At 64.8% G+C, this 11,276-nt stretch overlaps 1 long non-coding RNA gene across 1 annotated transcript; it reads right to left on the bottom strand.

Moving 5' to 3' along the window:
* Positions 1–1,610: 1,610 nt before the first annotated feature.
* On the bottom strand, positions 1,611–9,798 carry LOC144298668 (uncharacterized). Its single transcript, XR_013365613.1, has 3 exons — positions 9,233–9,798; positions 2,841–3,007; positions 1,611–1,745 (listed from the first exon to the last, which is right to left on the bottom strand). It is a non-coding gene; the product is annotated as an uncharacterized LOC144298668 (long non-coding RNA).
* Positions 9,799–11,276: the final 1,478 nt, after the last annotated feature.

Here is an 11,276-nt window from a genome sequence, read left to right as displayed (position 1 = left end):
GCAGGCCACGGGTAGGACGAGGACGATGGAGCCATTGTGTCTGCAGACTAGGAGGGGTGAGGCTGGGAGGGGGCGGGCGGGGGATGGAGAGACCGACACGGAGAGACGGACACGGACAGACGAGCACAGAGGAACATGGACAGATGCACATGGAAAGATGGAGAGACGGACACGGAGAGAGACAGGGAGAGGACAAGACACTGACCTGTGACCCTCGACCCTATGCCCCTCCCCCTCCCCCAGGGGCTTTTCCGGGTCTTGTGTCCCTTCCTACCACGTGACACCTGCTGGACGAGGCCCCCAGCAGGCCCTGGGGGGACACGGGACAGGGAGGACGGGGCAGTGGGCGAGCGGCTCCCCAGGACAAGGCAGGCAGGTGGGAGGAGCGGACACCCGACGACGGCAGCTTCCAGGGGCAGAGCCCGCCAGGCCGCAGGGGCGGCAGGCGAGGAGTTTTTCTGAAGATGAGACAAATACTGAAGGCCCCTGACACCCTGTGGGCAGGACCCAGCACTTCCAAAATGGGGGGGCCACACAGTGCTGGGGCCAGACAGCGGGGAGCCCTGCCCCCCAGGGAGAGCCTCCCGGTCATCCCGGGGCACCGGCCAGCTTGAGGCTGACAATACACGTCCTTGGGATCTGAGCCACCTAAGAAAACTCGGGGCTGGGTCTGGATGGTTTCCATGTGGCGTCCCCAAGGAGAATGGGCCAGGGGACTTGAACAGGACAGCTGCTGGCCTGTCTCCCACCCTTGGTCACCCTTAGGGGACAGGGAAGGGTCTCGAGGGCGGGGAAGGGTCCCAGGGAACAGGGAAACATCCCGGGGGTGGGGAAGGGTCCCAGGGGTGGGCAGCGGCTGAGCCTTGACTATGGTCACCTTTCCATGGGCCCGGAAGCCTGTCCCAGGCGCACGGAGCAGGGTAACCCCGGGCAGGCTGTGGGCCCCCCATGACCCTCGGGGGCTCCGGGAGGACGGGACAGGGAACCGTCGCCCCTCCGTAGCCCCACTGACCCCGTGCACAGCCCGGAACCGGGCATGAGGGGAGCCAGCGGCGTCAGGACTTTTTCCAGAGCTTGTGAGACCCCGGGGGCCGCGGGCTCCTCCCCCAGGCCCGGGAGCTGAGGACAGCGGCCCCCCCAGACCCTCCCGCCGGGCCCCCTGAGCCCCGGCCACTTGACCTTCCTCAGTAAAATATGAGGTCAGCGGCTGCCGCGCCCCTGCCAGGCTCTCCAGGCTCCCCGGCCCCGCGCTGTGCTGCGGCCGCCGCTCTCAGCCACTTGCACATAAACCTCCTTTGTTTATTTTATGAATGAGCGAGGACATTAAATACTCAAATAAAGTACATCCACGCACCCGAGGCCAAGAGACACTTATACAGCGCCAGCCCCTCGTGGGGGGGCTCCGAGGACCCGTGGCCGGGCCAGAGGGGTGCATGGGGGGCTGGGGGTGCACGAGGGGCAGGGGGACTGGGCGGCAGGGGTGGAGGGATTGGGGGTGCACGAGGCCGGGGCGACTGGGGGTTGCTTGGGGGGGGAAGGGCTGCATGGGGGCAGGGGCACAGGGGGTTGGGGGACCTGGGGGTCCCGGACAATAACGGATGGGGGTGAGTGGGGCCTGACAATGGGGACTAAGGTCAGTCCGGTGACCGCAGCCTGGACCACACGGGCCTCTGCCCCCAGCAGGAACGACAGGACATGGAGGGGCTTGTCGCCGTCCCCAGGCACAGCTGCACCCCGGTCCAGCCCTGGAGCAGACAAGGAGCCCGCGCTGGGTCCTCCCTGTGACCCCCCAAAAGGAGATGCAGCCCCTGGAGACCCAGGAGAAGAGGAGGTGCTACGAGATCCTTGGGGCACCTCGGCCCCCTCCCCAGCCTCCTGGACTACCGTCTCCTCCGCTCCCACCCACCCAACTGCCAGTGCCAGGAAGGGCCCCCCTCAGCCTCAGCCCTGCTCAGCCCCTCCTGAGACTCCGCGCCTCCACGGCCTCCCCCGAGCCGTCACACAGGAGCTCACTACCTCGATGGGCCCTTCCCCCCCGGGCGGGCACCCAGCAGGTGGTCAGTAAACACCAGTCCTGGGTGCGACTGCCGACGGGCTTCAGATGGATGAGGCGCCACCTGCCCAGGGGCCCAGGGCCCACTTGGGTCCTGCAGAGAGAGGTTGAGACCCAGGGGACTCTCACGCTCCCTCCTCGGCGGAGACACGCTGGGAGAACCTGGCCAGGACAATGGGCTCTAAAAATACACCGGGGCCGGCAGGATTTCCCAGGAACATCTGTAAGTCCTGTCCGGCGGAAGTTATAAATACTAAGTAATGTGAATTCAGAGTCATTACTCATCTGGGGACAGCCACGTCCTTTGTGGGGATAAGAGATGTTTTTCCTGATTCATAATTTATTGCTCTTTACAGTTAAATCTAGCTTTAGGTCAAAAAAAAAAAAAAAGGAAAAATGAAAACAGCGGGGTCTTCCCTGGAGCCGCTGAGAGCCGGGGCGGAAGGTCAGGAGCCGGGCTGGGCAGGCTGGGGCCATCGCTTCGCGGCCACGCTCCCCCCAAGAACCCTCCCAGCCGGTCGCTTGAACAGACACGGCTTCCAGGGACCCCAACCCAGTGTCCCCAGGGATTGGGACCCCCGTGGGCACCAGGGGCTCAGGGCCAGCCCGGGACTACGTGCCCGCAGCACAGACCCCTCCTGCCCCTGGGGCCGCTGGCCTCACTCCTCAGCAGTCTCAGGCACGAGTCCAGAGCCGGGCACCGCTCATCGCTGCCCCTGCAGCAAGCGTCTGGATGGACTGGTGCCCGCCCGGTCCACGCCGAGAGCCTGAGAGCCGAACCCCCTACCTCGGGATGAGGTGCGCAGGGAGAAGCCCGTGTGACCGTGAAGGCGGAGATCCCGGGACACTTCCACGAGCCCAGGAACCCAGCGTTTGGCGACGGCGATCACCAGGAGCCGGAGAGCAGCCTGGGACAGGTTCCACCCCCGGGATCTCGGACTCCAGCCTCCAGAACTGGAAGAAAATCAAGTTCTGTTGTTGAAGCCCGAGTCTGTGGGGCTTTGTCGCCGCGGCCCCAGGACACTCGCCTCCCAGGCCTGCTCACCAGCCTTCTGCTCCCCCCCGGAAAGACCTCACCCTCCTGCCAGCAGCAGCAAACCCACCACCCATACGCCCATATGGGCCTGGGTCCTTTTACTTTTTTTTTTTTTTTTGAGATATTTTATTTATTTATTTGAGAGAGAGTGTGAGAGAGAGCAGGGGTGAGAGGCAGAGGGAGAGGGAGAAGCAGACGCCCCGCTGAGCAGGGAGCCCGACGCGGGCTCCATCCCAGGACCCCGGGATCATGGCCTGAGCCGAAGGCAGACGCTTCACCGACGGAGCCCCCAGGTGCTCCTTAGCCCTGATCCCTGTAAATCAAAGTGTGTGAACCTCGCAGCCATGGCTCCCCTGAGCTGCCCGGCATCATCCCCAGAGTAAAGAAACTGAGTCCCAGGGACGGGAAGGCAGGGGTCCTGCTGGGCCACGGAGGGTCAGCCCCTGCCCCGGGACGCTGCTCACTCCAGTCTGGGGGGCAGGCGTGGAGACAGTAGGGCACCCGGGGTCCGAGAGAAGGAGGCGACCTGACCCTGCTCTCAGCGAGCCGTCCCGTTTAGGTCCTCTGGGCCGTCACCGGGATCTGCGACATCCTCATCACGCACGCGCCTGCCCGCCGTCCAGCCTGGCGCCGTCCAGCACAACGTCCCTCAAGCCACGTGTGCAGCCCCAGAAGGTTACCATTTCAGCACGTTATCACCACAGAAGGTGCTGGTGTGACCCTCGGGGTTCTTGTGCGTGTGACCTGGGTCTTTGCAGTCCCGTGCGTATGCCACACCCACTGGGCAGCTGGGCCGGGCACAGCAGGCAGGAGCCAGCTCGAGGTCTGGAGAGCAGGGGACAGCCTCGGCCCCCTGGGCACCCCCGTGACACCCGGCCAGCTGGACTCCTGGGGTTAGTTTCCACCCCAAAGAGGAAGGCCAAGCCGGCGCTCGGAGACGAGGGTCCACGGGCACAGCCCCTGGCAGTAATGGATGGGGTGGGCCTCCATGCAGCCTCCTGGCCGACACCCCAGAGCAGTCGGGCCACCCAGGCAGGGCGGGGGTCGTGCCAGGCTCTGCTGCCAGGCGGAGGTGTCTGCTGATGCCGCCGGGCGAGGAAGGGGCCTGGTGGGGAGACAGCCAGGACGGGGGAGGCCCGCATTCTCCAACGAGGGCACAGAGACGGGCTGCAGGGTGCCTGGCTGTGAGGGCACGACCCGGTCGCCCTGGGGCTGGGGGTACGGGCCTCCCAGGGCCACGGCCAACTCCAGGCACCCTGCTCCCACAGCGCACTGGGCAGCGCCCATGGAGGGTGGACAAGTGCAGACGCAAGGTGCCCCCAGAACGCACCTGCCCCATCCCCGTGGCTGGTCACCAGGCTCTGCAGGCCTGCGGGGTGGTGAGCACAGACAGCCAGCCCGGGCCCCACGGGCCCTCCACACGGGCAGGGTGGGCCTCGATGGACGTAAGGTGTCGTCAGGGAGGGAAGGGTGCAGGCCGGGGAGGAGCAGGGACCCAAACCAGCTGTGTGGCCTTGGGCAAGGCACCTATTTCTCTGTGCCTCGGGCTGGCGCCACCCTGCCTGTTACTGCAAAGACTGGCAGCCCCCCAGGCTGCGGGCGCAGGGGGGACGCCGAGCCCCCAGTGAGCTCCCCGGGGCTGTTCTGGGGCCCACACACAGGCAGGTCCTGCAGGGGTGGGGAGCAGGGCAGCAGCAGGGCTGGGTGGCGGGGGCTGGGGGTGACCCTCCCAAGGCCCTGCACACTCCCTCCTCGGCTCCTGAGTGTGCGCACAGCCGGGTGTGAGTGCACGAGTCTCCTGCGCCATGGCCCCGGGTCCCCGCAGACCCCGCAGTGCCACGGAGTGGTGACCCCGGGGACCCAGCTCGGAGCCCCTCTCAGCCAGGCTCTCGGGTCAGAGCTGCCTCCAGGGGGAGTCTGGGGGTGGGGAGGGCCCTTCCTGCCCGCCCCCAGCTCCTGGAGCTTGTGGCCACATCCCCCCATCCCTGCGTCCGTCCTCCCACGATCCCAGGAAGACGCCAGCCGTCGGGTCAGGGCCCACCCTACAGGCCCCACCTTGACCACGCCTGCAAAGACCTTATTTCCAAATGAGGTCACACTCACATGTCCTCGGGGTTGGACTCCAACATATCTTTTATGGGACCCAGTTCACCCCCAACAGCTGCCAGTCCCGCTGAGGTTCTTCAGAGGCAGCCAGGGCCCCTGCCCTGCCTCCCAACCCCGGCCTGGAGCGGATATTTGAGTGGGGGCTGGACCAAAAATGTGTGAAAGAGGAAATGAGAAAAGCAGAGGAGTAGTGCAAAGGCCCTGGGGCAGGAGCTCTCAGGGAAGGAGGGGAGCAAGGAGGTTAGAGGAGGGCACAGAGGGCTCACGGCCTCCGGGAAGACTGTGCTACTCTGAGTAAAGGGGGGCTGTGGAGAATTCAGGGGACAGAGGGGCGGGGCGGCCCGTGAGCCCCCTCACAGACCCCTCAGAAGCAGGACAGAAAGCACGCGTGCTGGGCAGATGCCAGCTCGGGGGCCAGTGCAGGGGTGAGGGGGACCCAGACCCCAGGTCACGGCAGCTGGGGCAGCGTCCCCGGGGCTCAGGGAAGTCCGAGGGCCAGCAGCCAGGCAGGCCTCCCTCCAGGGGCGGCAGGGGCCTGTGGCCTGGGGTCTCGGCGTCTCCGGGCAACCCCTGTGCACCTGTTCCTGCCTGGCCCACGCGGTCCCCTCCAGTCCCTGAGGTCGGAGCTTGAGGGGGCCTCGCTCCAGCCCAGTGTCCTCTGGGCATCGCTGACGTCTCCTGACGGCCCCGGCCCCGGTGTGGTGACGGATGACAGCCACACGCCGCAGAGGAAGACCCGAGCCGGAGCCCTGAGGCCCCCTGGGCCGGTGGCCGCCCGGGGCGTGCGCTCAGGTGTCCCCGCGTCCAGGCTGCCCGGGCCGCACGCGGACGGAGCACGTCTCTGAGGCTCGTGGTGCGGCCTGCGCGGGCGGGAGCTCTGGCGCCAGCCCTGGGCTTGAGGCCGGGCAGCTGGCCGTGTGCCTGGAGGCTCGCTGGCCACGCCGAGCAGCGCAGACCCCTCTGGGGAGCCCTCGCGGGACGGGCGCAGACGTAGCAGCATCTCCACCAGAGAGCCTGGTCCACGGGGCCCGAGGACCCCTGCCCGCCCGGCCCCCCGGGGATGCCGCCAGCTGCCCAGAGCCGCAGAGGCCCTGCCTCCAGGACAGGGGGTGATGGGGGGATGGGGGTGGGGGGATGGGGGGGCAGGGGGACAGGGGGGCGCTTCCATCCCATCCTCTCTTTTTCTTTAAAGACGAGACCTTTGTGCGTCCCTTTGATCTTCCATAAAGCGCCGTGGCTCCTGCTCCGTGTCGGCCATGACATTGACAATTGTTTATTAGTTCTAAAATAGCTGAAATTCATGTCAAACATTCCGCATGTTACAAAAATGTTTATGAAGTGTTATCACCGTTTATGTAACTGTGCGTGTTTGGGAAAGCAACGCGGGGCGGGCCGGACCACACAGGCCTCGGCCCCAGGGCCACACTCCCCCCGGCCCGGGGGGGTCCCCGAGCCCGCCCCCGGCTCCACAGGCCGCCCCGACTGGGGGGCTCCCACCGCCTCTCAGGTCAGGGCACCGTCCCCCGGGCCACCTGGCCACCCAGGCATGTCAGGTGGGGAGGAAGGTGTCTGTCCACCCACTGCCCAGAGCAGAAGGCCACGAGGACGGCCTTTCTCCCTGTGGGGCATTACTCCAGAGGGGCCTCTCCCACCAGACTGGCCCCGGCCCCCGACGTGGGGTGCATGCTGCCCTGCTGGCCCCTCGGGCCCTGAAGTGTGCGCACACCTCCCCCTGGAGGGGCTCCCTTAGGAGGAAGGCACTGGCTTCCTGCCCGGTGCTCTAGGTGGATGATGCCGAGGCCGCTGGGGGTCCCCGAGGGGGTGGGCTCACATCCGGGGTCAGAGAATCCAGCGGGCAGCGCCAGCGAGGCGCCTCAGCTCCTCGGCTCCCCGGCTCAGGGCAGCTGGAAGCCCTGGTCTCCGCCCCCGGCTCATCCTCTACTGCAGGACGGGAGGGTGTGAACGGCTACTTGCTGTCACTTCAAATGCATTATCCACTGTGTGTCACCTGCTGCTCCCAAAGGACGTTAGGGCACCGCCGAGCGAGCGGCCAGGCGAGGGATCTGCTCAGCAAGCGGGAGGAGCGACCCCGGGAAAGCAGCGGCGTGGCCGGATCTCGAGCACATGGCTCTGGCCACGGAAGCTGCCCACAGCGGGCTCGGGGCTCGAGGACGCCGCGGGAGAGCAGTTCATCACTGGTGACGGGACGCGGAGTGGGAGGCGTGGTGGGCGGGAGGCGGCGCAGGTCCGGGGAGGGAGGCCGAGAGAGCCCCAGGCCCGCGAGGAGAGGGGGAGCCCCCCACGATCGGAGGTGCCACGGCTGCGCGGGCCCGTCAAGCTCTTCACACCCGACACCGCAGGTCGCGATGCTCCGTGGGCCTCCTGCCGCCGGCGCCGCTCCAGGCTCGGGATAGAGCGCGTCTGCATCGGAGCCAGATCCCCGAAGAGCTGAGAGCGGGACGTGGGCTCAGCCCCCGGGGGAGGCACAGCGGCAGGGGGCGCCTGGGCCTGAGAGGGGACACGGCAGGGGCACATGCTACCCCGCGACAAGCCTTGAGAACATGATGTCCAGGGCGGGAAGCCAGACACAAAGGCCACTCGTGGGACTCGGTTTGCGGGCAGCGTCCACAGAGACCGGTCGGGAGACGGAAGGGAGAGGCGGCTGCGGGGCAGGGGTGCGGGGCGGGGGCGGAGGGCAGGCAGTGGCTGCTCCAGGGGCACGGGGCCTCCTTCCAGGCACCACACCCGGCGGTGGTGACAACCACTATGAAGCCACTGAGAGTCACTGAGTAATGTTCACCCTACAGCGGTGCATTTTTAAGTCATAGGAATTTCACCTTAAAAAAAAAAAAACTACCTGGGGGTTCAGTGGTGAAGCGTCTGCCTTGAGCTCAGGTCATGATCCCGGGGTCCTGGGGCCGAGCCCCATGTCAGGCGCCCTGCTCAGCAGGGAGCCTGCTTCTCCCTCTCCTTCAGCCCCTCCCCCTGCTCATGCTCTCACTCACTCTCTCTAATAAATTTTTAAAAATAAATTAAGGGATCCCTGGGTGGCTCAGCGGTTGGGCGTCTGCCTTCGGCTCAGGGCATGACCCCGGGGTCCTGGGATGGAGTCCCGCATCGGGCCCCCTGCATGGAGCCTGCTTCTCCCTCTGCCTCTGGCTCTGCCTCTTCCTGTGTCTCTCATGAGTAAATAAATAAATCTTTAAAAATAAATTAATTAATTAAAATAAATTAAAAAAAAAAAAACAACCGAGCAACATTTCGGAAGATCCTACCCCTGGGTGTGCGGGGTCCCCCGGGTGGACATGGGCACGGCCCTCCCACCGGGGCGGGGAGAGCTGTGACGGGAGCTCAGGACTCCGTCCCCGGCAGGCCCGGCTTGGGCAGGGGGACAAACCCCAGGGGGTAGGCTGGTCAGCACAGCCAGACACACCCATCCCGGTCCTCCCCGCCCATCAGCGCCCACAGACAGCTCCCGGGCTGGGGGGCTGAGCGCTGCCAGGGGCCCACCTGGTCCCCTGCACATCGTCAGTACCTCCCCTGGCCCCTGGATTGCTCCTTTCCCTGGGCCGTTCAAGCTGATTCCTAAAATACTTTAATCCTGCACCACGGCAAGTCGCCACCTGACAAGGAGCACGTGGGAGCCAGAATTTCCTCCTGGGCAGATCTGGGGTGAGAGCAAGCCCTCGGGACACCCCAGCCCTGCCCGAGCCAGGAGGACCATGCACTCACTGGGGGCCAGGTCGCCACGCCCCTGGCCCAGGCCGTGCTCAGGCCTCCATCCTGGGCCTGCAACGCTCTGGACAACCTCCCTGAGGAGGAGGAGGAGGAGGGCCCGCGCCGGCCCGCAGGTCCACCCAGGTGGCCTCCCGCCGCCCTCCAGGACGCTGGGACCAGAGCAAGAGGTATTTGGATCTCCCTTCCCACATCCTCATCATGTAACTTTCTTCTTGGCCATAAAATTCTGACTTTTAGTATTTTCAAGGCTCGTTTCCCATAAAACGACAATATTAGTATTTCTCTAAAGACACACGTACCATTACTGTATCTTTACGATGTGTGTGGGATGTGTGGTGCATGGACCGTGGCTTTCTGACGGGACGCTCCTGGCCACCAGGCATCCGCTACAGCATCTTGGTTTGACACGCCGGCCCCGTGCGCCGCAGGAAGATGCAGTTTTATTATCTGTGATGCGCCGACACGCAGCCCAGCTCCAGGCCGGGATCGTTCCCGGCACGGACGCCTCCTCACCCCCGCCCCCTCTCCTAACGTCAGGGATCGCGGGGCCCCGACCTGCCGTGATTTACAGTCCCCACTGCGCACGTGGATAAATCCCGCAGCTCCAGCTCGGGGAAGCCAGAGGCGGCTCCGCGCAGGCAGGCGGGGCCGGGAGCGCTGCCATTGGCCGTCGGGGCTGTTTGGATCCGGGGACAGGCAAGCAGAAAAACAAGTTTTCAGCTTCCTGGAGTCGGGCGAGGAGGCGCAGAACTGCTGGCCCCGCTCTGAGCAGCCCCAGTGACCAGGACACTGCGTTCAGGGGCAAGACGACCTTGGCAGACAGACCCACTCCCTAAGCCCACGTCCTGCCTGGCCCGCGGGCTAAGGTCTCTCAACCCTTTTTAGCCACAAAAATACAACAAATAAAACAGTCCCGGGAGTGCACGTGAGGGGCCGGGAGCCCCCACCGTCCCAGAAGGAAGCTGAGGCCGTGCAGCGGGGAGGTAGCCCCAGGCCCCACTGCCCCCTCCCCAGGCCCTGTCCTCCACCAGCGAAGTCCGTCCGGGGGCAGAGGGAGATTCCGTGCAGCCCCACTCAAAACCTCAGAGTTATTTGTGGATATGAGCACATTCTAACGCGCGTGGAGAGGAGACAAAAGACCCAGAGAACAGAGTTGGAGGGTGCCTGCCCGCCTTCGGGGCTTCCTGCAAAGTCACAGCCATCACGAAGCACGTCCTGGATGAAGACGGATGGACAGACCAGTGCAGCAGAACAGAGCCCCGAGGGCGCCTGCACAGCTCAGTCCGTGAGCGTCTGCCTTCGGCTCAGGTCAGGATCTCAGGGTCCTGGGATCGAGTCCCACGTCGGGCTCCCTGCCCAGCAGTGAGTCTGCTTCTCCCTCTCCCTCTGCCCCTCCCCTTGCTCGTGCTCTATCAAATACATAAAATCTTAAAAAAAAAAAAAAGAAAAAGAAAAAAGAGCAGAGCCCTGAAACAGGCCCCACGAATACAGTCAACTGATGTTTGACAAAGGAATGAAGGCAACACGACGGAGCAGAGACCGGCTCTTCCACAGTCGGTGCTGAGCCCCCACGGACGTCCACCTGCGGAAAAACAAATCTACACACAGACCTACACCCTTCAGGGAAAATCACTCCAAGTGGGTCACAGACTTAAATGTACCGTGTAAACTATCAACTCCTCGGGGATAACCCAGGAAGCAACCCAGGTGACCTCGGGGATGGCAATGACCTTTTAGACACAACACCAAGTCAGGGTCCGTGAAAGAGAGAGCTGACAGGCTGGTGCGCGTGAGAATTAAAAACGTCTGCTCCCCGAAAGACAACACCGTGAGAGTGAGAACACAAGCCACAGACCGGGAGGAAACACTGGCCAGAGAAACAGCTGAGAAAGGGCCGTCGTCCAAAATACAGAAGAACTCCTAACACACAGCAACAAAAACACAAACAACCCGATTAAAAAAAGGGCCAAAGCCCTGACCGGCCCCTCACCACAGAGGACCCGCAGGCGAGCCCCTGAACTCACGCCCCTCGGCCTGTGTCACCAGGAAATGCCGACGACGAGGACCAGCGAGACGCCCGCACACCCGTCAGAAGGGCCCAAGCCCACCGCGCCCACGACGCCAAGCGCAGGCGGAGACGTGGGCCAGCAGGGCTCCCTGGGGGGCCGGCGGGAAGGCGGGACGGCGCGACCACCTGGGAGACCCTCTGGAGGGCGACGCTGACAAGCCCGAGCCCCCTCCTACCCTGCGCCCCAGCGCCCGGGCGCCCTGGGATTTGCCCGCAGGAGCTGAGAGCCCACGTCCACGATCCCGCTCACGGATGTCCACGCGGCTCTGCCCGGA

This window comes from Canis aureus, chromosome 26 (assembly GCF_053574225.1).
Source record: "Canis aureus isolate CA01 chromosome 26, VMU_Caureus_v.1.0, whole genome shotgun sequence".
In the NCBI taxonomy this organism is placed as follows: Eukaryota; Metazoa; Chordata; class Mammalia; order Carnivora; family Canidae; genus Canis; species Canis aureus.
Note: the sequence above shows the minus strand (reverse complement) of the source record. Positions and strands in the feature narration are given on the sequence as shown.